Genomic DNA, 26,707 nt, shown 5'->3' on the forward strand with positions numbered 1-26,707 from the left:
CCTCCACCAGCTGTTGAGGGGCTGAGGAAAACAGCGAGGACAGGGCCGTTCTTCCCTCCCCCATCCCACGCTTGGCCTCCCCCTCCACACCCCCCTCCCTCTCACAGCATGCCGAGCCCCCCCTCCTTTTCCCTTTCTTCTTAGGCGTTGGAGGCAGCGGAGAATCACCACTCCCCCTCTCCGCCAGCTCCTCCACCATTCCCCTTAACTCTTCAACGAGGGCGCTCGACATGCTGTCCCCCCACTCCTTCCCTCCTCTCTTCCCCGCTCCTTCTTCTGGTCCTGTCCTCGCTTCTCCCTCCATTTCCGTCACTGTTCCCTCCTCCACCTCCGCCTCCGCTCTCTCCACTGTTCCAGGCTTCTTCTCTGCTCCTTCACCTCCTTCCGCCTCCTTCCTCTCGCCCTCTTCCCGTCCAGTCTTCTCCCCTGTGCCATTACTGTCTTCCGCATCCTTCCTTTCTCTTCTTCCCCCATCCCCCGCTCCCCCTCCAGCTGCAGACGCGTATGACCTTTGACGAGCCGGGCAATCACGCCACAGGTGTGTTGACGCGCCACACCCGTGGCAAGCCTTGGGCTCGTCACAGTCCTTGGCCTCGTGCTCTCCCGACCCACAGAACCTGCACTTTCTGGTGTTGCACGAGGCCAGGACATGACCGTAGGCCAAACAACGCCTGCAGAACGGAGGCTGACGGGCATAAAACAATGTCCCCCTGTCAGCCCCCAGGGAGAACATTGCCGGGGGATGGAGGTAGCCACCCAATCCCTTCGGGTCCTCCCTGAGAAGGACCTGGAACCCTCTCCTTCCGTTCCAGAATCCCAGGGAGTCCCTGAGGTGCCTCGCTGAGGAGACGTTGTCAGCGTACCTCCCCAGAAAGGCCCTCACCTCCTCATCCTTCACATGCGGATTGTACATATTTATGGTGACCACCCTGAAATTGTTCTTAGCCAGGCTGGTCACCTCGTAATGGCACAGGGGTTTCTCTTTCCCAAGCTCTCTCGCCTTCTTCAACACTTCTTCGTGCTTCTCCTCCTTGTGCAGCGTCACATCGTACGCTCCCTCCATTGGATTCGCTTGGAGGCATAGCACGTCCTTCACCTCCAACTTCAGGATCCCCATAAGAATGGTTCTCCCAAAAGTCTCTCTTTCAAACTGCTCCATCTCTTTGTTCCTCCAAGCGAATCGCACTGTGTTCGCCAAACCGGTTCCTGGCATCCCCTTGCTGGGAGAGTTGCGTGCCATTTCCGCCCTGGACAATGACACTCTTCTCAATCAAAAACAAAATAACTCTCTTTTTTAAAGAAGCCAAAAAAATTCCGGGACTGAGATGGAAAAGGATTTTCCCACTCAAAAATGTTACCGCTCTCCGTCTTCGACCTTCTGACTCAGCGAGCTCTGGGGCACCTCGGTACCAAGCTTGATCTGAGCCAAAAGGCCGAGAAGCGATAACCCACAAATTGACCCCTGCACCCGCCGGGCCCCCGGGGGTCTCGGCAGACCTCATCGGTTTGGAAAAAGTTGGCTCCTCCCCACCCAATGCTTCCCTGGTGACAGGCAGGTGTTTTTTTTTTTCAAGTCGCTAATGCGTCTTTAAGTCACTAGCTCTTTAAGCCTAGTGCGACTATTTGTTCAATGCCCGGCAAATAAGCCAGTCATCGTCGGGCTTGAACTCAATTGCCCGAGCGACTACTTTGAGTGGAAAAATACGCCGGTCGGTCGGTCGGTCAGCCGGCTTCAAGTCAAACGCCTGAGCAAAAAGCCTCGGCGTCATCTCTGTCAATTTCTCTTGAAACAAGATACCGGGCTCTGCCAGAAGCAAAGCCCTTCCAAAAATACGTTGAACTCGTAAGTGTTCCTCTCCACGGAAGTCTTTAGTAAAAGGCGAAAGGCTTGTGCGTAATGAAGAGAAACAAACCAGAGTCGTATGGAAGTCAGAGGTCGGGGCCCGAGACACACACTGTGCACTCTAGGCCGGGTCCCCGCGGGTGGTCCCCGAACCCACTCTTCCAAGTTTTCGAGGGCTGTGGGTAAAAAGTCACAGACAGACAGACAGACAGACAGACAATCCTGGTGAAGTGATTGTATTTTTTGGGGGGGGTCAAAAACAGACAGAGACACACACACACACACACACACACACAATCCTGGCCAATTTTTTTTTTTGTTTTTTTTAAAAAAATTTTTAAAGTAAAATGGCGGGAAAACGGGGGACCCCCATGAAGGGGGCTTCGCCCTTGTTTCAGTTTGGATGATTCTTCTTTTTTCATTCCTTCTCTTCTTCTGCTAGCTGTTTTACATAGCTTTGTGTATTTCTTTTTCCTTGACAATGGGAGAAAAGTGTTGCACCGTTCCCGGAGGTACTGCAATACCGGGTCGATGCGTGGAGCGGACGGAGCAAGCCCCATTTCCGACTCCCTGTTCGAAAAATCCATTTAATATGTAGTCCCCCGATGGGGGACGTATCAGATATTAAACTGATAAGAACAGATTTTTTTTATTTTTTATAAAATATATTTATTACGTTCAAAACCCAACAAAAATCTTATACAAATCAATCAATTCAAACACAAATTCCATTAAACATTTCAAAACTATTCAATAATAACCAAACCCAAAAACCAAAAGTCATGGGAGCATTTTCCCTCCCCTTCCCATCTACAAACCAAAACCCACACCAAAAAATCAAAGAAAAACTCACCCCATCCCGACCGACGGGGACGCCCTCTCCACTCCTGACGCTCCCCCGTCGGCCGCCATCCCCTCTCCCCTGGAAACACCACCAATACCCGGCACACCCACACTCTGTGTCTTGTGCCCCCCACTCAAATCCACCACCCCCTCCTCCGGGCTCCGGCTCGAGCACCCCATGTCCCCAAACAGGAAACTTTCTCCTTCCTCCATTCCCCATTCCTTGGCCATGCCTGGTAGGTCCAGCTCTGCCAGGGGTGTAAAAGAACATGAAGAAGAGGGAGCCCACGAGGGCCCTGCAACCTCTCCTTCCTGCCCTTCCCCCACCCCCCTTTTACCACCCTTCTTCCTCCTGCTGTCCGGTCGCTCCCCCTTCTTTGGCCTCTTTATAGGTGGAGGACGCAGCCAGGGAACATCCCTTTCTGCGTCCGTCAGCCCCCCCCTCGCTTTGTTCATATTGTCCGGCAGCCCCCCCACCATCTCCCTCAGCTCCTCCACCCGTGATCTCACCTCTTTACTGTCCCCCCACTCCTTCACTCCTTCTCCTACTGGTCCCGCCACCACTGCCTTCTCTTTCTCCTCCCTTTCTGTTTCTTTCTTCTCCACCACCTTCTTCCCTGTCTCCTTCCTTTCTGTCTCTTTCTTCTCCACCACCTTCTTCCCTGTCTCCTTCCTTTGTCTCTTTCTTCTCCACCACCTTCTTCCCTGTCTCCTTCCTTTCTGTCTCTTTCTTCTCCACCACCTTCTTCCCTGTCTCCTTCCTTTCTGTCTCTTTCTTCTCCACCGCCGTCTTCTCTATCTCCTCCCTCTCTGTTTCCTTCTCCGTCTCCTTCTCCACCGCTGTCTTCTCCGACCCCTCCACTCTCTTATCTCCTTCCTCCTCCTGCTCCTTCTCTCCTTCAGCCTCCTGCTCCTCCTCTCCTTCAGCCTCCCGCCCCTCCGATTCCACCGTGTCCACTTCTTCCTTTTCTTCTTCTGCTCCTGCTGTCGTTCTTTCCTTCTCCCGCCGTGCGTCCCTTTCCTCCGTTCCTGTTCCTGGCTCTTTGTCCCCTCCTCTTCTTCCCCCATCCCCGGCTCTTGCTCCCCCCCCCTGCTGCAGACGCGTATGACCTCTGACGCGCCGGGCATTCACGCCACAGGTGCGTCAGCATGCCACACCCGTGACATGCCTTCGGCGCGTCACAGTCCCTCGCCTCGTGCTCCGTAGATCCACAATACCTACACTTTTTTGTGCTGCACGAGGCGAGGATATGACCATAGGCCATACAACGCCTGCAGAACGGAGGCTGACGGGCATAATGCAACGTCCCCCGGTCAGCCCCCAAGGAGAACATCGCCGGAGGTTGGAGGTATCCACCCAATCCATTTGGGTCCTCTCTTAGGAGGGCCTGGAAACCCCTCCTCCCGGTCCAAAAGCCCAGGGAATCTTTGAGGTGCCTTCCTGAGGAGACACCATCCATGTATCTCCCCAGAAAGGCCCTCACCTCCTCGTCCTTAACGTAAGGGTTGTAAATGTTCACGTTAACCACTCGGAAATTGCTCCTCGCCAAGCTAGTCACCACGTAATGGGACATCGGCTTCTCCTTTTCCACTTCTCTCACCTTTCTGAGAATCTCGTCGTGCTTTTTCTCCGTATGCAATGCCACATCATATGCACCCTCCAATGGGTTTTCTTGTAGGCAGAACACTTCCTCCACCTTCAGCCCAAGGATACCGATCAGGATAGTCCTCCCAAAAGCGTCTCTGTCCAGTGGATCCATCGCCTTATCCCTCCAGGAAAAGCGCACCGTATTCGCCAGCCCCATCCTAGGGACTGGCCTCCCTGTAGTATTTTGCGCCATCTCCGCAAGGAGCTTGGCGCACTCTCCTCCGCTCCTGCTTTTCCTCCAAAAAAGTAAAAACTGAAAAGAGCGGCAAAATACACCAACCGTGTCTCAAAAAACCAAAAACAACAAACTTTCCTCCCTCCTGCCTTCCTTCGACCTTTTGGCTCAGCGGGCTCTGGGGCACCTCGGTACCAAGCTTGATCTGAGCCAAAAGGCCGAGAAGCGATAACCCACAAATTGACCCCTGCACCCGCCGGGCCCCCGGGGGTCTCGGCAGACCTCATCGGTTTGGAAAAAGTTGGCTCCTCCCCACCCAACGCTTCCCTGGTGACAGGCAGGTGTTTTTTTTTTTCAAGTCGCTAATGCGTCTTTAAGTCACTAGCTCTTTAACCTGTTGGGTCTAGGGGGCAGCATTTGCACGTCTGGATAAAAAAAATGTACCCGATTTAATCTGGTTACTAATCCTACCCAGTAACTAGAATATGCATATACTTATTATATATGGATAGAAAACACTCTAAAGTTTCCAAAACTGTTTGAATGGTGTCTGTGAGTATAACAGAACTCATTTGGCAGGCAAAACCCTGAGACATTTTCTGACAGGAAGTGGATACCTGATGTGTTGTATTGACTTTAAAGCTATCCCATTGAAAGACACAGGGGTTTAGGAATATTTTGGCACTTCCTATTGCTTCCACTAGATGTCACCAGCCTTTACAAAGTGTTTTGAGTCTTCTGGAGGGAGATCTGACCGAACAAGAGCCATGGAACGGTGATGTCCCATTAGACACCTGGCGCGCTACTTCATGTTGGGTACCCTCGTTCCAATACGTTATAAAAGGCTATGCATTCGTCCACCTTGAATATTATTCATGTTCTGGTTAAAAAAGGCCCTAATGATTTATGCTATACAACGTTTGACATGTTTGAACGAACGGAAATATATTTTTTCCCCTCGTTCATGACGAGAAGTCCGGCTGGCTTACATCATGTGCTAACGAGACGGAGATTTTTGGACATAAATGATGAGCTTTTTTGAACAAAACTACATTCGTTATGGACCTGTGATACCTGGAAGTGACATCTGATGAAGAGAATCAAAGGTAATGGATTATTTACATAGTATTTTCGATTTTAGATCTCCCCAACATGACGTCTAGTCTGTATCGCAACGCGTATTTTTCTGGGCACAGTGCTCAGATTATTGCAAAGTGTGATTTCCCAGTAAGGTTATTTTTAAATCTGGCAAGTTGATTGCGTTCAAAAGATGTAAATCTATAATTCTTTAAATGACAATATAATATTTTAACAATGTTTTCTAATTTTAATTATTTAATTTCTGACGCTGACTTGACTGCCGGTTATTGGAGGGAAACGATTTCCTCAACATCAATGCCATAGTAAAACGCTGTTTTTGTATATAAATATGAACTTGATAGAACTAAAAATGCATGCATTGTCTAACATAATGTCCTAGGAGTGTCATCTGATGGAGATTGTAAAAGGTTAGTGTATCATTTTAGCTGGTTTTATGGTTTTGGTGACCCTGTCTTTGACTTGACAAAACATTACACACAACTCTTGTAAATGTACTGTCCTAACATACTCTAAATTTATGCTTTCGCCGTAAAACCTTTTTGAAATCGTAAAACGTGGTTAGATTAAGGAGATGTTTATCTTTCAAATGGTGTAACATAGTTGTATTTTTGAAAAATTTGAATTTTGACATTTATTTGGATTCAAATTTGCCGCTCTTGAAATGCACCTGCTGTTGATGGAGTGCACCACAGGTGGCACGCTAGCGTCCCACCTAGCCCCAAGAGGTTAAGCCTAGTGCGACTATTTGTTCAATGCCCGGCAAATAAGCCAGTCATCGTCGGGCTTGAACTCAATTGCCCGAGCGACTACTTTGAGTGGAAAAATACGCCGGTCGGTCGGTCGGTCGGTCGGTCGGTCAGCCGGCTTCAAGTCAAACGCCTGAACAAAAAGCCTCGGCGTCATCTCTGTCAATTTCTCTTGAAACAAGATACCGGGCTCTGCCAGAAGCAAAGCCCTTCCAAAAATACGTTGAACTCGTAAGTGTTCCTCTCCACGGAAGTCTTTAGTAAAAGGCGAAAGGCTTGTGCGTAATGAAGAGAAACAAACCAGAGTCGTATGGAAGTCAGAGGTCGGGGCCCGAGACACACACTGTGCACTCTAGGCCGGGTCCCCGCAGGTGGTCCCCGAACCCACTCTTCCAAGTTTTCGAGGGCTGTGGGTAAAAAGTCACAGACAGACAGACAGACAGACAGACAGACAGACAGACAGACAGACAATCCTGGTGAAGTGATTGTATTTTTTTGGGGGGGTCAAAAACAGACAGAGACACACACACACACACACACACACACACACACACACACACACACACAATCCTGGCCAATTTTTTTTTTTGTTTGTTTATTTTTTTTTTTTTAAGTAAAATGGCGGGAAAACGGGGGACCCCCATGAAGGGGGCTTCGCCCTTGTTTCAGTTTGGATGATTCTTCTTTTTTCATTCCTTCTCTTCTTCTGCTAGCTGTTTTACATAGCTTTGTGTATTTCTTTTTCCTTGACAATGGGAGAAAAGTGTTGCACCGTTCCCGGAGGTACTGCAATACCGGGTCGATGCGTGGAGCGGACGGAGCAAGCCCCATTTCCGACTCCCTGTTCGAAAAATCCATTTAATATGTAGTCCCCCGATGGGGGACGTATCAGATATTAAACTGATAAGAACAGATTTTTTTTTATTTTTATAAAATATATTTATTACGTTCAAAACCCAACAAAAATCTTATACAAATCAATCAATTCAAACACAAATTCCATTAAACATTTCAAAACTATTCAATAATAACCAAACCCAAAAACCAAAAGTCATGGGAGCATTTTCCCTCCCCTTCCCATCTACAAACCAAAACCCACACCAAAAAATCAAAGAAAAACTCACCCCATCCCGACCGACGGGGACGCCCTCTCCACTCCTGACGCTCCCCCGTCGGCCGCCATCCCCTCTCCCCTGGAAACACCACCAATACCCGGCACACCCACACTCTGTGTCTTGTGCCCCCCACTCAAATCCACCACCCCCTCCTCCGGGCTCCGGCTCGAGCACCCCATGTCCCCAAACAGGAAACTTTCTCCTTCCTCCATTCCCCATTCCTTGGCCATGCCTGGTAGGTCCAGCTCTGCCAGGGGTGTAAAAGAACATGAAGAAGAGGGAGCCCACGAGGGCCCTGCAACCTCTCCTTCCTGCCCTTCCCCCACCCCCCTTTTACCACCCTTCTTCCTCCTGCTGTCCGGTCGCTCCCCCTTCTTTGGCCTCTTTATAGGTGGAGGACGCAGCCAGGGAACATCCCTTTCTGCGTCCGTCAGCCCCCCCCTCGCTTTGTTCATATTGTCCGGCAGCCCCCCCACCATCTCCCTCAGCTCCTCCACCCGTGATCTCACCTCTTTACTGTCCCCCCACTCCTTCACTCCTTCTCCTACTGGTCCCGCCACCACTGCCTTCTCTTTCTCCTCCCTTTCTGTTTCTTTCTTCTCCACCACCTTCTTCCCTGTCTCCTTCCTTTCTGTCTCTTTCTTCTCCACCACCTTCTTCCCTGTCTCCTTCCTTTCTGTCTCTTTCTTCTCCACCACCTTCTTCCCTGTCTCCTTCCTTTCTGTCTCTTTCTTCTCCACCACCTTCTTCCCTGTCTCCTTCCTTTCTGTCTCTTTCTTCTCCACCGCCGTCTTCTCTATCTCCTCCCTCTCTGTTTCCTTCTCCGTCTCCTTCTCCACCGCTGTCTTCTCCGACCCCTCCACTCTCTTATCTCCTTCCTCCTCCTGCTCCTTCTCTCCTTCAGCCTCCTGCTCCTCCTCTCCTTCAGCCTCCCGCCCCTCCGATTCCACCGTGTCCACTTCTTCCTTTTCTTCTTCTGCTCCTGCTGTCGTTCTTTCCTTCTCCCGCCGTGCGTCCCTTTCCTCCGTTCCTGTTCCTGGCTCTTTGTCCCCTCCTCTTCTTCCCCCATCCCCGGCTCTTGCTCCCCCCCCTGCTGCAGACGCGTATGACCTCTGACGCGCCGGGCATTCACGCCACAGGTGCGTCAGCATGCCACACCCGTGACATGCCTTCGGCGCGTCACAGTCCCTCGCCTCGTGCTCCGTAGATCCACAATACCTACACTTTTTTGTGCTGCACGAGGCGAGGATATGACCATAGGCCATACAACGCCTGCAGAACGGAGGCTGACGGGCATAATGCAACGTCCCCCGGTCAGCCCCCAAGGAGAACATCGCCGGAGGATGGAGGTATCCACCCAATCCATTTGGGTCCTCTCTTAGGAGGGCCTGGAAACCCCTCCTCCCGGTCCAAAAGCCCAGGGAATCTTTGAGGTGCCTTCCTGAGGAGACACCATCCATGTATCTCCCCAGAAAGGCCCTCACCTCCTCGTCCTTAACGTAAGGGTTGTAAATGTTCACGTTAACCACTCGGAAATTGCTCCTCGCCAAGCTAGTCACCACGTAATGGGACATCGGCTTCTCCTTTTCCACTTCTCTCACCTTTCTGAGAATCTCGTCGTGCTTTTTCTCCGTATGCAATGCCACATCATATGCACCCTCCAATGGGTTTTCTTGTAGGCAGAACACTTCCTCCACCTTCAGCCCAAGGATACCGATCAGGATAGTCCTCCCAAAAGCGTCTCTGTCCAGTGGATCCATCGCCTTATCCCTCCAGGAAAAGCGCACCGTATTCGCCAGCCCCATCCTAGGGACTGGCCTCCCTGTAGTATTTTGCGCCATCTCCGCAAGGAGCTTGGCGCACTCTCCTCCGCTCCTGCTTTTCCTCCAAAAAAGTAAAAACTGAAAAGAGCGGCAAAATACACCAACCGTGTCTCAAAAAACCAAAAACAACAAACTTTCCTCCCTCCTGCCTTCCTTCGACCTTTTGGCTCAGCGGGCTCTGGGGCACCTCGGTACCAAGCTTGATCTGAGCCAAAAGGCCGAGAAGCGATAACCCACAAATTGACCCCTGCACCCGCCGGGCCCCCGGGGGTCTCGGCAGACCTCATCGGTTTGGAAAAAGTTGGCTCCTCCCCACCCAACGCTTCCCTGGTGACAGGCAGGTGGTTTTTTTTTTCAAGTCGCTAATGCGTCTTTAAGTCACTAGCTCTTTAAGCCTAGTGCGACTATTTGTTCAATGCCCGGCAAATAAGCCAGTCATCGTCGGGCTTGAACTCAATTGCCCGAGCGACTACTTTGAGTGGAAAAATACGCCGGTCGGTCGGTCGGTCGGTCGGTCGGTCAGCCGGCTTCAAGTCAAACGCCTGAACAAAAAGCCTCGGCGTCATCTCTGTCAATTTCTCTTGAAACAAGATACCGGGCTCTGCCAGAAGCAAAGCCCTTCCAAAAATACGTTGAACTCGTAAGTGTTCCTCTCCACGGAAGTCTTTAGTAAAAGGCGAAAGGCTTGTGCGTAATGAAGAGAAACAAACCAGAGTCGTATGGAAGTCAGAGGTCGGGGCCCGAGACACACACTGTGCACTCTAGGCCGGGTCCCCGCAGGTGGTCCCCGAACCCACTCTTCCAAGTTTTCGAGGGCTGTGGGTAAAAAGTCACAGACAGACAGACAGACAGACAGACAGACAGACAGACAGACAGACAGACAGACAATCCTGGTGAAGTGATTGTATTTTTTTGGGGGGGTCAAAAACAGACAGAGACACACACACACACACACACACACACACACACACACACACACACACACACACACACAATCCTGGCCAATTTTTTTGTTTGTTTGTTTATTATTTTTTTTTTAAGTAAAATGGCGGGAAAACGGGGGACCCCCATGAAGGGGGCTTCGCCCTTGTTTCAGTTTGGATGATTCTTCTTTTTTCATTCCTTCTCTTCTTCTGCTAGCTGTTTTACATAGCTTTGTGTATTTCTTTTTCCTTGACAATGGGAGAAAAGTGTTGCACCGTTCCCGGAGGTACTGCAATACCGGGTCGATGCGTGGAGCGGACGGAGCAAGCCCCATTTCCGACTCCCTGTTCGAAAAATCCATTTAATATGTAGTCCCCCGATGGGGGACGTATCAGATATTAAACTGATAAGAACAGATTTTTTTTTTTTTTAATAAAATATATTTATTACGTTCAAAACCCAACAAAAATCTTATACAAATCAATCAATTCAAACACAAATTCCATTAAACATTTCAAAACTATTCAATAATAACCAAACCCAAAAACCAAAAGTCATGGGAGCATTTTCCCTCCCCTTCCCATCTACAAACCAAAACCCACACCAAAAAATCAAAGAAAAACTCACCCCATCCCGACCGACGGGGACGCCCTCTCCACTCCTGACGCTCCCCCGTCGGCCGCCATCCCCTCTCCCCTGGAAACACCACCAATACCCGGCACACCCACACTCTGTGTCTTGTGCCCCCCACTCAAATCCACCACCCCCTCCTCCGGGCTCCGGCTCGAGCACCCCATGTCCCCAAACAGGAAACTTTCTCCTTCCTCCATTCCCCATTCCTTGGCCATGCCTGGTAGGTCCAGCTCTGCCAGGGGTGTAAAAGAACATGAAGAAGAGGGAGCCCACGAGGGCCCTGCAACCTCTCCTTCCTGCCCTTCCCCCACCCCCCTTTTACCACCCTTCTTCCTCCTGCTGTCCGGTCGCTCCCCCTTCTTTGGCCTCTTTATAGGTGGAGGACGCAGCCAGGGAACATCCCTTTCTGCGTCCGTCAGCCCCCCCCTCGCTTTGTTCATATTGTCCGGCAGCCCCCCCACCATCTCCCTCAGCTCCTCCACCCGTGATCTCACCTCTTTACTGTCCCCCCACTCCTTCACTCCTTCTCCTACTGGTCCCGCCACCACTGCCTTCTCTTTCTCCTCCCTTTCTGTTTCTTTCTTCTCCACCACCTTCTTCCCTGTCTCCTTCCTTTCTGTCTCTTTCTTCTCCACCACCTTCTTCCCTGTCTCCTTCCTTTCTGTCTCTTTCTTCTCCACCACCTTCTTCCCTGTCTCCTTCCTTTCTGTCTCTTTCTTCTCCACCACCTTCTTCCCTGTCTCCTTCCTTTCTGTCTCTTTCTTCTCCACCGCCGTCTTCTCTATCTCCTCCCTCTCTGTTTCCTTCTCCGTCTCCTTCTCCACCGCTGTCTTCTCCGACCCCTCCACTCTCTTATCTCCTTCCTCCTCCTGCTCCTTCTCTCCTTCAGCCTCCTGCTCCTCCTCTCCTTCAGCCTCCCGCCCCTCCGATTCCACCGTATCCACTTCTTCCTTTTCTTCTTCTGCTCCTGCTGTCGTTCTTTCCTTCTCCCGCCGTGCGTCCCTTTCCTCCGTTCCTGTTCCTGGCTCTTTGTCCCCTCCTCTTCTTCCCCCATCCACGGCTCTCGCTCCCCCCCCTGCTGCAGACGCGTATGACCTCTGACGCGCCGGGCATTCACGCCACAGGTGCGTCAGCATGCCACACCCGTGACATGCCTTCGGCGCGTCACAGTCCCTCGCCTCGTGCTCCGTAGATCCACAATACCTACACTTTTTTGTGCTGCACGAGGCGAGGATATGACCATAGGCCATACAACGCCTGCAGAACGGAGGCTGACGGGCATAATGCAACGTCCCCCGGTCAGCCCCCAAGGAGAACATCGCCGGAGGATGGAGGTATCCACCCAATCCATTTGGGTCCTCTCTTAGGAGGGCCTGGAAACCCCTCCTCCCGGTCCAAAAGCCCAGGGAATCTTTGAGGTGCCTTCCTGAGGAGACACCATCCATGTATCTCCCCAGAAAGGCCCTCACCTCCTCGTCCTTAACGTAAGGGTTGTAAATGTTCACGTTAACCACTCGGAAATTGCTCCTCGCCAAGCTAGTCACCACGTAATGGGACATCGGCTTCTCCTTTTCCACTTCTCTCACCTTTCTGAGAATCTCGTCGTGCTTTTTCTCCGTATGCAATGCCACATCATATGCACCCTCCAATGGGTTTTCTTGTAGGCAGAACACTTCCTCCACCTTCAGCCCAAGGATACCGATCAGGATAGTCCTCCCAAAAGCGTCTCTGTCCAGTGGATCCATCGCCTTATCCCTCCAGGAAAAGCGCACCGTATTCGCCAGCCCCATCCTAGGGACTGGCCTCCCTGTAGTACACTCTCCTCCGCTCCTGCTTTTCCTCCAAAAAAGTAAAAACTGAAAAGAGCGGCAAAATACACCAACCGTGTCTCAAAAAACCAAAAACAACAAACTTTCCTCCCTCCTGCCTTCCTTCGACCTTTTGGCTCAGCGGGCTCTGGGGCACCTCGGTACCAAGCTTGATCTGAGCCAAAAGGCCGAGAAGCGATAACCCACAAATTGACCCCTGCACCCGCCGGGCCCCCGGGGGTCTCGGCAGACCTCATCGGTTTGGAAAAAGTTGGCTCCTCCCCACCCAACGCTTCCCTGGTGACAGGCAGGTGTTTTTTTTTTTCAAGTCGCTAATGCGTCTTTAAGTCACTAGCTCTTTAAGCCTAGTGCGACTATTTGTTCAATGCCCGGCAAATAAGCCAGTCATCGTCGGACTTGAACTCAATTGCCCGAGCGACTACTTTGAGTGGAAAAATACGCCGGTCGGTCGGTCGGTCGGTCGGTCGGTCAGCCGGCTTCAAGTCAAACGCCTGAGCAAAAAGCCTCGGCGTCATCTCTGTCAATTTCTCTTGAAACAAGATACCGGGCTCTGCCAGAAGCAAAGCCCTTCCAAAAATACGTTGAACTCGTAAGTGTTCCTCTCCACGGAAGTCTTTAGTAAAAGGCGAAAGGCTTGTGCGTAATGAAGAGAAACAAACCAGAGTCGTATGGAAGTCAGAGGTCGGGGCCCGAGACACACACTGTGCACTCTAGGCCGGGTCCCCGCGGGTGGTCCCCGAACCCACTCTTCCAAGTTTTCGAGGGCTGTGGGTAAAAAGTCACAGACAGACAGACAGACAGACAATCCTGGTGAAGTGATTGTATTTTTTTGGGGGGGTCAAAAACAGACAGAGACACACACACACACACACACACACACACACACACACACACAATCCTGGCCAATTTTTTTATTTCTATTTTTTTAAGTAAAATGGCGGGAAAACGGGGGACCCCATGAAGGGGGCTTCGCCCTTGTTTCAGTTTGGATGATTCTTCTTTTTTCATTCCTTCTCTTCTTCTGCTAGCTGTTTTACATAGCTTTGTGTATTTCTTTTTCCTTGACAATGGGAGAAAAGTGTTGCACCGTTCCCGGAGGTACTGCAATACCGGGTCGATGCGTGGAGCGGACGGAGCAAGCCCCATTTCCGACTCCCTGTTCGAAAAATCCATTTAATATGTAGTCCCCCGATGGGGGACGTATCAGATATTAAACTGATAAGAACAGATTTTTTTTATTTTTTGAGAAAAAATAATTTATTACCGTCAATACAGTTCATACTTTACAAAATCATAATTTTCATTCTAATTCAAATAATATTGGCATTTGTATTCCAAAAACAAAATAAAACCCAAACAAAAAACTCAGGGGAGCATCATCCCTCCCCGTCATCCTACACACTACCTTTCCCTATCTTCCCGTCCCTATTCTAAAATAACCCCAGCCCTAATCCCCCCTTCCATCTCTCCCGGGCAGCGTGCTGCCCCCACTTCCTCTCCTCCCTCTTCATCCTCCCCCTCAAATCACCTTCCACCCTCCTCACTATTCCTTCCACCCCCCAATCTCTCCCTGTCTTGACCATGTTCTGCCTGGCTTCCCACAGCCCCCGCTTAAAGAGGCTCATGAGAAGCCAGAGCAGAAACCTATCCCTATCCGTCCCCCTCGCTCTCCCTACACCTCTCTCTAACCTAGCCCAAGTCAACACAAAATCACCTCTAACCCTTCCTAACAACACCCGTGCCTTCGCCCATACTACTCCGGCAATGGCACAGTCCCAAAAGACATGGCGCACAGTCTCCTCCCTTCCACAAGAAGTTCTTGGGCAGGTGGGGGATCGCGCCAAGCTATGCTGGTACATGGTGGAGCGCACCGGCAAACACTTGTGGAGGCTCAACCAATTCAGGTCCTTGAGCCTGTTGTCCAGACCCCGCGCCTGCACTCCCTCCCAGACCACTTCCGGGATGCCCACTACAGGTGCTGGACTTACTGCCCGTCTGACCTCCTCGTACAGGTGCCTGTGATCTAAACCTACTCGGGCGACTTCAACCTCGGGGTGCGCACGCAGCCACTTGGCCGCATGGCCAAAGTGCCACGGCAGCTGTTCCGCCCGAGGACCCGTGTTAGACCACACCATTACGCTTCTCGCCTGATACGAGAAGAACACCCGCAGGAGGTAACCGGACGGGTGTATTACTGGCTGAGCAAGCTCCGTCAACAAAAAAGAAACAAAAATTGCGTCCAGCTTGAGGGGGAGATGTGGTACCCCCCTACCTCCCTCCCCAATGGGACAGAGCATGCGTGCCCTGGCGACCCACTCGTACCTGCCACCCCACATGAACTGAAACACCAGCCTCACTAGAGGCCTCCTCAGACTAGCAGGCAATGGGTAGATGTACGCCAAGTACAATAGAGATGGCAATATATCCACCTTGAGAACCAGGACCTTGCCTAAAAAGGACAAAGACCTAGCCCTCCACATCGCTAGCTTCCTCTGTACCACTGCGATGCCCATGTTCCAGTTCAGCGTTGCTGAGCCGGAGGTCTCAAAATGGACCCCGAGTATCCTCAGGGCCCCGTTACAGAGAGATAACCCTCCGGGCACATCCGTCCTACCACTCCATCTTCCAAAAAACTTAACGGAAGACTTCGCATGGTTAAGAACCGCCCCCGACGCTCGGGTGAAATCCCCAATGATGGCAAGGGACCTCATCAGGCACGAGTCCTTGCAAAGCAGCAAGGAGGTGTCGTCGGCGTACTGGGTCAACTTTACACGGAGACCGCCACTTCCAGGAATCAGCAAGCCCTCCACCCCTGTGTCTGCCCTAATGGCAGCCCCCAGAGGCTCCATGTACAGAACGAAAAGGAGAGCCGAGAGCGGGCATCCCTGCCTGACCCCAGACGAGAGGTCAAAAACGTCACCTAAGTGACTGTTAACGCTAATCCGGCACCCCGCTCCGACATATAAAGTACGGATCCATCCTATAAACTTTTCCCCAAATCCTAATCTACCTAACACCCTGAATAGAAAAGATCTATTCACGCGATCAAAGGCTTTCGCCTGATCTAGCGCTGCTACCATTAAAGGCAGCCCTCTATCTTCTACCCAAGCGATGGAGTCCCTAATCAACTGTAGGTTCCATCTAATCGAGCGGCCCTCTACCCCGCACGTCTGATCCTCATGGATGACGTAGGGAAGGGCTGTGCGTAACCGGTCCGCTAAGACCTTTGCTAACAACTTATAGTCTACGCACAGCATGGTCAACGGCCGCCAGTTGCCAAGGTCAGTTACTTCCCCCTTCTTGTAAAGAAGTGACAGCACCCCAACAGCCATTGATCCCCCCGGGACCCCCGTCTCAAGGATGGCCTTCAAGACTTCGAGGACCACTGGTCCAAGTATACCCCAAAACTTGAGGTAAAACTCGGCCGGCAGCCCATCCATCCCAGGCACCTTCCCTTTTCCCATCCTCCTGAGAGCGCTCTCAACCTCCTCGAGGGAGATCTGAGCCTCCATCACATCTCTAATGTCCTCCGGCAATCGCCGGGACAAGTGTTCTAAAAACACATTTCCCTGCTCTACATCTATTACCCTGTCTTTAAATAAACCTCGGAAATGATCAGTTGTTACCCTGACCATTTCCTCCGGTTTTCTAACTATGCTACCATCTTCTTTCCTCACCCCATGCATTATCTTCCTACTCTGTCTGCCCCTAACCGACTTAAAGAACATAGCGGAACAAGTCTCATTATGTTCTAGAAAGCCATTATGCGCACGCTCCAGGAAAGCTCGAGCCTTCCGCTCCTGCAGCTCCCTGAGCTGCGCCTTCAGGTCAGTGGATCTCTCCCAGTCAATCGACCCGCCGAGGTTGCCTGCCTCGTACTCGAGTTCGAGCAACCTTTGGATACGATCCACCTCCCTCCTTTCCTCCCTTTTTTTCCTCTTACAATATCCTATTATAAAAGCCCTAATCCTTACCTTCACTAAATCCCACCACTCTAACACCCCCTCGCACATGGACCGGAGGCCTTCAAGCCTCCGAAAGAAACCAAAAAAGGTGTCGACGAAAGCTTGCTCCTCCAGCACATCCCGATCTAATTTCCAGTACCCCCTACCGAAGAGGCAGACTGGCGGCCCCACCTGCAGGAGCACCCCGTCGTGATCTGAGAAGAAAACAGGCAACAGCCGCCCAGACAACTGACCCAAAGACCTAGATAGAAAAATATAGTCGAGCCTCCGCGCAACCCCCCGAGAGTTGCGCCATGTGGGACCCGCCATTGTCGGAGTAGTGTGCAGGCCTCCATCAACCAGACCATGGCAAGCCATAAGCCCGGTGATGGAGCCTGCACTACTATCACCCCCTACCCCTAAATCTATATTAAAATCCCCCCCTATCACTAAGTGCCTATTTGTAACACACAGGGGCGTCAGACAGTCCACCATCTCCCTCCTGTCTGCCGCCACCTGTGGCCCATACACCACCACTAACCTATACCTACTATCCCTAAAAGTGACATCCATCCCCATAACCCTCCCCTGCATAACCACAAAAGAACCCTCCACCTTTACATCTCTGTGCCCACACAAAATCCCTACCCCCGATGAGTGCACTCCCCCGATCCCCCAAACCGACTCTCCCTTGTCCCACTCCCTTCTAAACCTATTGACATCCCCACCATCCCTCAGGTGAACCTCCTGTAGAAAACAGAAATCAAAACCCACCCCTTCTAGAAAACTAAACACCGCCCTCCTCTTAACAACATCCCTTAACCCTCTTACATTTAAGCTAACAAAAGTAATCATCTTGAAAGAAAATTAAATTAAAATCAATACAAAACAACCTAACATCACCCAAATACTAAACCCAATGAAAACAAAAACAGGAGGCTCACCCGATGCTCCCCTGCTCCATCTCCACCGGCGGGGACTCCCTCCGCACTCCCGACGTCCCCCCGTCTTCCTCCATCCCACCAATCCAGGATGATGGAATGGTGTTTGGCCTCTGAGTTTCCTGTACCCTGGGTTGACCCCCCACCTCCTCCACTTCCCCCTCCTCGTAACTTGTTGGGAAGAGAGTGGGAGAGCCCATGTCCTCAATCAAGAACAGCGTCCCCCCCTCATCCTTGTTGGGTTGTTCCACAACCCCCTGGAGTTGAGGGGCTGGGGAAGCCAGCGAGGACACAGATTTTTCTCCCAGCCCCATCGCTCGTTTGGCCACCCCCTCCCCCCTCTCGCTGTCCTCCGAGCCCCCCTTCCTTTTCCCTTTCTTTTTTTTCGGTGTTTGGTGTAGCGGGGAAACACCACCCCCCCTCCCCCCCAGCTCCTCCACCATTCCCCTCATCTCCTCCACTAGGGCACTTGATGTTATGCTGTCCCCCCACTCCCTCCCTCCCACCCTCCCCCTCCTCCTCGTCTTCTGGTCCTTCCGCCGTCTCCTTCTTCCCCACCTCTTCCTCCTCTGCTGCTCTCTCTGGCTCCTCCACTTCCTTGCTTCTTCCTGCTTCCTTTCCTTTCTCTCCTCCTGGTTCTCCTGCTCCCTTGCCATCTCCATCTCTTCCTGCTGCCGCTCTTCCCTCCTCCTTTGAGGCCTTCACCTCTGGGCCTGTAGTCGGGTCTTGTTCTTGGCCTCCTCCCCCTCCTCTTCTTCCCCCATCCCCCGCTCCTGTCCCCCCTCCAGCTGCAGACGCGTATGACCGCTGACGAGCCGGGCATCCCCGCCACAGGTGTGCGGATGAGCCACACCCGTGGCACGCCTTCGGCTCGTCACAGTCCCTAGCCTCGTGCTCTCCAGATCCACAAAATCTGCATTTTCTCGTGCTGCACGAGGCTAGGATATGACCGTAGGCCATACAGCGCCTGCAAAACGGGGGCTGACGTGTCATAAAATAATGTCCCCCTGTCAGCCCCCAGGGAGAACATTGCCGGGGGATGAAGGTAGCCACCCAGCCCCTTCGGGTCCTCCCTGAGGAGGGCCTGGAAACCCCTTCTACCATTCCAAAATCCAAGTGAATCTTTGAGGGCCCTTGCTGAGGAGACATTATCCATATATCTCCCCAGAAAGGCCCTCACCTCCTCATCTTTGACATACGGATTGTACATGTTTACAGTTACAACCCTGTAATTATTCCTCGCAAGGCTGGTCACCTCATAATTGCACATTGGCTTCGTGCCTCCCACTGCTTTCGCCTTTCTTAGTACCTCATTGTGTTTTTCTTCTGTGTGTAATGCCACGTCAAAAGCTCCTTCCAATGAGTTCCCTTGTAGGCAAAACACGTCCTTAACTGACAGCTTGAAGATTCCAATCAAGATAGTCCTTCCAAATGTTTCCCGTCCAAACGGATCCAACTCCTTGTTCTTCCACGAAAAACGAACCGTGTTTGCAAGCCCGATCACAGGGACCGACCTGTATGATGTATTTTGCGCCATCTCTGCTAGGAGATTGGCGCCCTCGACTCCTCTCTTGCTTCCTTCTCAGAAAGGGAAAAAAAACCCTAAAAAGATAAACAAAGAACAAAATGGCCGAGATACAATACCCAAGAAATCAAAAAAAAAACTTACCGCTCTCCTGTCGTCGACCTTTTGACTCAGCGAGCTCTGGGGCACCTCGGTACCAAGCTTGATCTGAGCCAAAAGGCCGAGAAGCGATAACCCACAAATTGACCCCTGCAACCGCCGGGCCCCCGGGGGTCTCGGCAGACCTCATCGGTTTGGAAAAAGTTGGCTCCTCCCCACCCAACGCTTCCCTGGTGACAGGCAGGTGTTTTTTTTTTTCAAGTCGCTAATGCGTCTTTAAGTCACTAGCTCTTTAAGCCTAGTGCGACTATTTGTTCAATGCCCGGCAAATAAGCCAGTCATCGTCGGGCTTGAACTCAATTGCCCGAGCGACTACTTTGAGTGGAAAAATACGCCGGTCGGTCGGTCGGTCGGTCGGTCAGCCGGCTTCAAGTCAAACGCCTGAGCAAAAAGCCTCGGCGTCATCTCTGTCAATTTCTCTTGAAACAAGATACCGGGCTCTGCCAGAAGCAAAGCCCTTCCAAAAATACGTTGAACTCGTAAGTGTTCCTCTCCACGGAAGTCTTTAGTAAAAGGCGAAAGGCTTGTGCGTAATGAAGAGAAACAAACCAGAGTCGTATGGAAGTCAGAGGTCGGGGCCCGAGACACACACTGTGCACTCTAGGCCGGGTCCCCGCGGGTGGTCCCCGAACCCACTCTTCCAAGTTTTCGAGGGCTGTGGGTAAAAAGTCACAGACAGACAGACAGACAGAGAGACAGACAGACAATCCTGGTGAAGTGATTGTATTTTTTTTGGGGGGTCAAAAACAGACAGAGACACACACACACACACACACACACACACACACACACACAATCCTGGCCAATTTATTTATTTATTAAATTTTTTTTTTTAAAGTAAAATGGCGGGAAAACGGGGGACCCCATGAAGGGGGCTTCGCCCTTGTTTCAGTTTGGATGATTCTTCTTTTTTCATTCCTTCTCTTCTTCTGCTAGCTGTTTTACATAGCTTTGTGTATTTCTTTTTCCTTGACAATGGGAGAAAAGTGTTGCACCGTTCCCGGAGGTACTGCAATACCGGGTCGATGCGTGGAGCGGACGGAGCAAGCCCCATTTCCGACTCCCTGTTCGAAAAATCCATTTAATATGTAGTCCCCCGATGGGGGACGTATCAGATATTAAACTGATAAGAACAGATTTTTTTTTTTTTTTTTTTACAAAATATATTTATTACTTTCTATGCCGTTCAATACAAAACCATATATTCCAATCGAAATCATAACTAGGCATCTTTAATAATTACACAAACCAAAAACCCTTAAACAAAGACCCAGGAAAACATCTTCCCTCCCCTTCTCAACTACAAACCAACCCCATAATAACAACAAAAAAATCCAAATAAACTCACCCTATCCTCCCGACCGACGGGGATGCCTCCTCCACTCCTGACGCTCCGCCGTCGGCCACCATCCCCTCTCCCCTGGATACAGAATCAGTGCCCGGCACAAGCAAACACTCTGTCTTGTGCCCCCCACTTAAATCTATCACCCCGCCCTCCTCCTGACTCTGGCCCGAGCACCCCATGCCCTCAAACAAAAAATTAACACCTTCCTCCATCCCCCAACCCTGGGCAATGCCTGGAAGGTCCAGCTCAGCCAGGGGTGTAAAAGAGCATGAAGAGGAGGGAGCCCATGAGGGCCCCGCATCCTCTCCCCCCTGCCCTACCACCCCTTACCAGCCTTCCTCCTCCTGCTGTCCTTACGCTCCCACTTTTTAGGTCTCTTTATCGGTGGAGGGCGCAGCCAGGGAACATCCCTATCTGCGTCCGTCAGCCCCCCCACCGCGTCATTCACCGTGTCCGTCAGCCCCCCTACCATCTCCCTCAACTCCTCTACTCGTGATTTTACCTCTTTACTGTCCCCCCACTCCTTTACTCCCTCTCCTTCTGGTCCCGCCACCGCTGCCTTCTCTGTCTCCTCTCTTTCTGTCTCTTTCTCCTCCACCGCCGTCTTCCCTGTCTCCTCCCTCTCTATTGCCTTCTCCGTCTCCTTCTTCTCCACCACCGTCTTCTCCAGCCCCTCCACCCTCCTATCTCTTTCCTCCTCCTGCTCCTCCTCTCCTTCAGCCTTCCGTCCTTCTGGTTCCACCAAGTCCATTTCTTTCTTTCTCTCTTCTCCCGCTGCCGCTCTTTCCTTCTCCTCCCGCACTGTGTCCTTTTCCTCCGTGCCTTTTCTTTCCTCTTGTTCCTCTCCTCTTCTTCCCCCATCCTCCGCTCTCGCTCCCCCCCCAGCTGCAGACGCGTATGACCTCTGACGCGCCGGGCATTCACGCCACAGGTGCGTCAAACTGCCACACCCGTGACATGCCTTCGGCGCGTCACAGTCCCTCGCCTCGTGCTCCACAGATCCACAATACCTGCATTTCTTTGTGCTGCACGAGGCGAGGATATGACCATAGGCCATACAGCGCCTGCAAAATGGGGGCTGACGTGCATAGTACAACGTCCCCCTGTCAGCCCCCAGGGAGAACATCGCAGGAGGATGGAGGTATCCACCCAATCCCGTAGGGTCCTCCCTGAGGAGTGCCTGGAAACCCCGCCTTCCATTCCAGAACCCCAGGGAGTCCCTGAGGAGTCTCGCCGATGATACGTTGTCCATAAACCTCCCCAGGAATGCCCTTACCTCCTCGTCCTTGACGTGCGGGTTGTATATATTCACAGTTACCACCCTAAAGTTATTCTTCACCAAACTTGAGACCTCGTAGTAACTCAAAGGCCTCGTATCTCCCACAGCCTTCACCTTCTTCATGATTTCGTCATGCATTGCCTCGGTGTAAAAGGTGACATCATATGCTTTCTCTATTGGGTTACCCTGAAGGCATAAAACGTCTTTAACCGTCAGATTCAGGATCCCCATCAAGACAGATCTCCCAAATGTTTCTCTCCCGATTGGCTCCATGTCTTTGCTGCTCCATGCAAACCTCACCGTGTTTACAAGTCCAATCCCCGGAACCGATCTTTTTGGAACATTTTCTGCCATCTTGTCCGGTAAGGCTCTCTTCCAACAAAAAAGAAGCCGCTTGTTGAAAAACCAAATTCTCACAAACCAAAAATTACCGCCCTTCTTCCTTCGACCTTTTGGCTCAGCGGGCTCTGGGGCACCTCGGTACCAAGCTTGATCTGAGCCAAAAGGCCGAGAAGCGATAACCCACAAATTGACCCCTGCACCCGCCGGGCCCCCGGGGGTCTCGGCAGACCTCATCGGTTTGGAAAAAGTTGGCTCCTCCCCACCCAACGCTTCCCTGGTGACAGGCAGGTGTTTTTTTTTTTCAAGTCGCTAATGCGTCTTTAAGTCACTAGCTCTTTAAGCCTAGTGCGACTATTTGTTCAATGCCCGGCAAATAAGCCAGTCATCGTCGGGCTTGAACTCAATTGCCCGAGCGACTACTTTGAGTGGAAAAATACGCCGGTCGGTCGGTCGGTCGGTCGGTCGGTCAGCCGGCTTCAAGTCAAACGCCTGAGCAAAAAGCCTCGGCGTCATCTCTGTCAATTTCTCTTGAAACAAGATACCGGGCTCTGCCAGAAGCAAAGCCCTTCCAAAAATACGTTGAACTCGTAAGTGTTCCTCTCCACGGAAGTCTTTAGTAAAAGGCGAAAGGCTTGTGCGTAATGAAGAGAAACAAACCAGAGTCGTATGGAAGTCAGAGGTCGGGGCCCGAGACACACACTGTGCACTCTAGGCCGGGTCCCCGCGGGTGGTCCCCGAACCCACTCTTCCAAGTTTTCGAGGGCTGTGGGTAAAAAGTCACAGACAGACAGACAGACAGACAGACAGACAGACAGACAATCCTGGTGAAGTGATTGTATTTTTTTGGGGGGGTCAAAAACAGACAGAGACACACACACACACACACACACACACAATCCTGGCCAATTTATTATTATTTTTTTTTAAGTAAAATGGCGGGAAAACGGGGGACCCCATGAAGGGGGCTTCGCCCTTGTTTCAGTTTGGATGATTCTTCTTTTTTCATTCCTTCTCTTCTTCTGCTAGCTGTTTTACATAGCTTTGTGTATTTCTTTTTCCTTGACAATGGGAGAAAAGTGTTGCACCGTTCCCGGAGGTACTGCAATACCGGGTCGATGCGTGGAGCGGACGGAGCAAGCCCCATTTCCGACTCCCTGTTCGAAAAATCCATTTAATATGTAGTCCCCCGATGGGGGACGTATCAGATATTGAACTGATAAGAACAGATTTTTTTTTTTTTTTTAGAAAAAATAATTTATTACCGTCAATACCATTCATACTTTACAAAATCATAATTTTCATTCTAATTCAAATAATAATGGCATTTGTATTCCAAAAACAAAATAAAACCCAAACAAAAAACTCAGGGGAGCATCATCCCTCCCCGTCATCCTACACACTACCTTTCCCTATCTTCCCGTCCCTATTCTAAAATAACCCCAGCCCTAATCCCCCCTTCCATCTCTCCCGGGCAGCGTGCTGCCCCCACTTCCTCTCCTCCCTCTTCATCCTCCCCCTCAAATCACCTTCCACCCTCCTCACTATTCCTTCCACCCCCCAATCTCTCCCTGTCTTGACCATGTTCTGCCTGGCTTCCCACAGCCCCCGCTTAAAGAGGCTCATGAGAAGCCAGAGCAGAAACCTATCCCTATCCGTCCCCCTCGCTCTCCCTACACCTCTCTCTAACCTAGCCCAAGTCAACACAAAATCACCTCTAACCCTTCCTAACAACACCCGTGCCTTCGCCCATACTACTCCGGCAATGGCACAGTCCCAAAAGACATGGCGCACAGTCTCCTCCCTGCCACAAGAAGTTCTTGGGCAGGTGGGGGATCGCGCCAAGCTATGCCGGTACATGGTGGAGCGCACCGGCAAACACTTGTGGAGGCTCAACCAATTCAGGTCCTTGAGCCTGTTGTCCAGACCCCGCGCCTGCACTCCCTCCCAGACCACTTCCGGGATGCCCACTACAGGTGCTGGACTTACTGCCCGTCTGACCTCCTCGTACAGGTGCCTGTGATCTAAACCTACTCGGGCGACTTCAACCTCGGGGTGCGCACGCAGCCACTTGGCCGCATGGCCAAAGTGCCACGGCAGCTGTTCCGCCCGAGGACCCGTGTTAGACCACACCATTACGCTTCTCGCCTGATACGAGAAGAACACCCGCAGGAGGTAACCGGACGGGTGTATTACTGGCTGAGCAAGCTCCGTCAACAAAAAAGAAACAAAAATTGCGTCCAGCTTGAGGGGGAGATGTGGTACCCCCCTACCTCCCTCCCCAATGGGACAGAGCATGCGTGCCCTGGCGACCCACTCGTACCTGCCACCCCACATGAACTGAAACACCAGCCTCACTAGAGGCCTCCTCAGAGTAGCAGGCAATGGGTAGATGTACGCCAAGTACAATAGAGATGGCAATACATCCACCTTGAGAACCAGGACCTTGCCTAAAAAGGACAAAGACCTAGCCCTCCACATCGCTAGCTTCCTCTGTACCACTGCGATGCCCATGTTCCAGTTCAGCGTCGCTGAGCCGGAGGTCTCAAAATGGACCCCGAGTATCCTCAGGGCCCCGTTACAGAGAGATAACCCTCCGGGCACATCCGTCCTACCACTCCATCTTCCAAAAAACTTAACGGAAGACTTCGCATGGTTAAGAACCGCCCCTGACGCTCGGGTGAAATCCCCAATGATGGCAAGGGACCTCATCAGGCACGAGTCCGTGCAAAGCAGCAAGGAGGTGTCGTCGGCGTACTGGGTCAACTTTACACGGAGACCGCCACTTCCAGGAATCAGCAAGCCCTCCACCCCTGTGTCTGCCCTAATGGCAGCCCCCAGAGGCTCCATGTACAGAACGAAAAGGAGAGCCGAGAGCGGGCATCCCTGCCTGACCCCAGACGAGAGGTCAAAAACGTCACCTAAGTGACTGTTAACGCTAATCCGGCACCCCGCTCCGACATATAAAGTACGGATCCATCCTATAAACTTTTCCCCAAATCCTAATCTACCTAACACCCTGAATAGAAAAGATCTATAGATGGCGATCAAAGGCTTTCGCCTGATCTAGCGCTGCTACCATTAAAGGCAGCCCTCTATCTTCTACCCAAGCGATGGAGTCCCTAATCAACTGTAGGTTCCATCTAATCGAGCGGCCCTCTACCCCGCACGTCTGATCCTCATGGATGACGTAGGGAAGGGCTGTGCGTAACCGGTCCGCTAAGACCTTTGCTAACAACTTATAGTCTACGCACAGCATGGTCAACGGCCGCCAGTTGCCAAGGTCAGTTACTTCCCCCTTCTTGTAAAGAAGTGACAGCACCCCAACAGCCATTGATCCCCCCGGGACCCCCGTCTCAAGGATGGCCTTCAAGACTTCGAGGACCACTGGTCCAAGTATACCCCAAAACTTGAGGTAAAACTCGGCCGGCAGCCCATCCATCCCAGGCACCTTCCCTTTTCCCATCCTCCTGAGAGCGCTCTCAACCTCCTCGAGGGAGATCTGAGCCTCCATCACATCTCTAATGTCCTCCGGCAATCGCCGGGACAAGTGTTCTAAAAACACATTTCCCTGCTCTACATCTATTACCCTGTCTTTAAATAAACCTCGGAAATGATCAGTTGTTACCCTGACCATTTCCTCCGGTTTTCTAACTATGCTACCATCTTCTTTCCTCACCCCATGCATTATCTTCCTACTCTGTCTGCCCCTAACCGACTTAAAGAACATAGCGGAACAAGTCTCATTATGTTCTAGAAAGCCATTATGCGCACGCTCCAGGAAAGCTCGAGCCTTCCGCTCCTGCAGCTCCCTGAGCTGCGCCTTCAGGTCAGTGGATCTCTCCCAGTCAATCGACCCGCCGAGGTTGCCTGCCTCGTACTCGAGTTCGAGCAACCTTTGGATACGATCCACCTCCCTCCTTTCCTCCCTTTTTTTCCTCTTACAATATCCTATTATAAAAGCCCTAATCCTTACCTTCACTAAATCCCACCACTCTAACACCCCCTCGCACATGGACCGGAGGCCTTCAAGCCTCCGAAAGAAACCAAAAAAGGTGTCGACGAAAGCTTGCTCCTCCAGCACATCCCGATCTAATTTCCAGTACCCCCTACCGAAGAGGCAGACTGGCGGCCCCACCTGCAGGAGCACCCCGTCGTGATCTGAGAAGAAAACAGGCAACAGCCGCCCAGACAACTGACCCAAAGACCTAGATAGAAAAATATAGTCGAGCCTCCGCGCAACCCCCCGAGAGTTGCGCCATGTGGGACCCGCCATTGTCGGAGTAGTGTGCAGGCCTCCATCAACCAGACCATGGCAAGCCATAAGCCCGGTGATGGAGCCTGCACTACTATCACCCCCTACCCCTAAATCTATATTAAAATCCCCCCCTATCACTAAGTGCCTATTTGTAACACACAGGGGCGTCAGACAGTCCACCATCTCCCTCCTGTCTGCCGCCACCTGTGGCCCATACACCACCACTAACCTATACCT

General features: G+C 51.7%; 7 non-coding genes and 5 pseudogenes across 7 annotated transcripts; all 12 read right to left on the bottom strand.

Annotated features, from left to right (window-relative positions):
• Nucleotides 1-1,800: 1,800 nt before the first annotated feature.
• On the bottom strand, nucleotides 1,801-1,915 carry LOC123724934 (U5 spliceosomal RNA). The gene has a single exon (XR_006757411.1). It is a non-coding gene; the product is annotated as a U5 spliceosomal RNA (small nuclear RNA).
• A 418-nt stretch (nucleotides 1,916-2,333) lies between these two features.
• Nucleotides 2,334-2,512, bottom strand: LOC123724706 (uncharacterized; annotated as a pseudogene).
• A 4,032-nt stretch (nucleotides 2,513-6,544) lies between these two features.
• LOC123724932 (U5 spliceosomal RNA) lies at nucleotides 6,545-6,659 on the bottom strand. Its single transcript, XR_006757409.2, has one exon. It is a non-coding gene; the product is annotated as a U5 spliceosomal RNA (small nuclear RNA).
• Nucleotides 6,660-7,117: 458 nt separating this feature from the next.
• LOC123724696 (uncharacterized) lies at nucleotides 7,118-7,296 on the bottom strand (annotated as a pseudogene).
• A 2,595-nt stretch (nucleotides 7,297-9,891) lies between these two features.
• LOC123724935 (U5 spliceosomal RNA) lies at nucleotides 9,892-10,006 on the bottom strand. Its single transcript, XR_006757412.1, has one exon. It is a non-coding gene; the product is annotated as a U5 spliceosomal RNA (small nuclear RNA).
• Nucleotides 10,007-10,482: 476 nt separating this feature from the next.
• Nucleotides 10,483-10,661, bottom strand: LOC123730691 (uncharacterized; annotated as a pseudogene).
• A 2,565-nt stretch (nucleotides 10,662-13,226) lies between these two features.
• LOC123724937 (U5 spliceosomal RNA) lies at nucleotides 13,227-13,341 on the bottom strand. Its single transcript, XR_006757414.1, has one exon. It is a non-coding gene; the product is annotated as a U5 spliceosomal RNA (small nuclear RNA).
• Nucleotides 13,342-13,756: 415 nt separating this feature from the next.
• Nucleotides 13,757-13,937, bottom strand: LOC123724695 (uncharacterized; annotated as a pseudogene).
• A 5,748-nt stretch (nucleotides 13,938-19,685) lies between these two features.
• Nucleotides 19,686-19,800, bottom strand: LOC123724938 (U5 spliceosomal RNA). Its single transcript, XR_006757415.1, has one exon. It is a non-coding gene; the product is annotated as a U5 spliceosomal RNA (small nuclear RNA).
• A 433-nt stretch (nucleotides 19,801-20,233) lies between these two features.
• LOC123724711 (U2 spliceosomal RNA) lies at nucleotides 20,234-20,416 on the bottom strand. Its single transcript, XR_014379198.1, has one exon. It is a non-coding gene; the product is annotated as a U2 spliceosomal RNA (small nuclear RNA).
• Nucleotides 20,417-22,759: 2,343 nt separating this feature from the next.
• On the bottom strand, nucleotides 22,760-22,874 carry LOC123724939 (U5 spliceosomal RNA). The gene has a single exon (XR_006757416.1). It is a non-coding gene; the product is annotated as a U5 spliceosomal RNA (small nuclear RNA).
• A 415-nt stretch (nucleotides 22,875-23,289) lies between these two features.
• On the bottom strand, nucleotides 23,290-23,470 carry LOC123724728 (uncharacterized; annotated as a pseudogene).
• Nucleotides 23,471-26,707: the final 3,237 nt, after the last annotated feature.

This window comes from Salmo salar, chromosome 10 (assembly GCF_965601325.2).
Source record: "Salmo salar chromosome 10, fSalSal1, whole genome shotgun sequence".
In the NCBI taxonomy this organism is placed as follows: domain Eukaryota; kingdom Metazoa; phylum Chordata; class Actinopteri; order Salmoniformes; family Salmonidae; genus Salmo; species Salmo salar.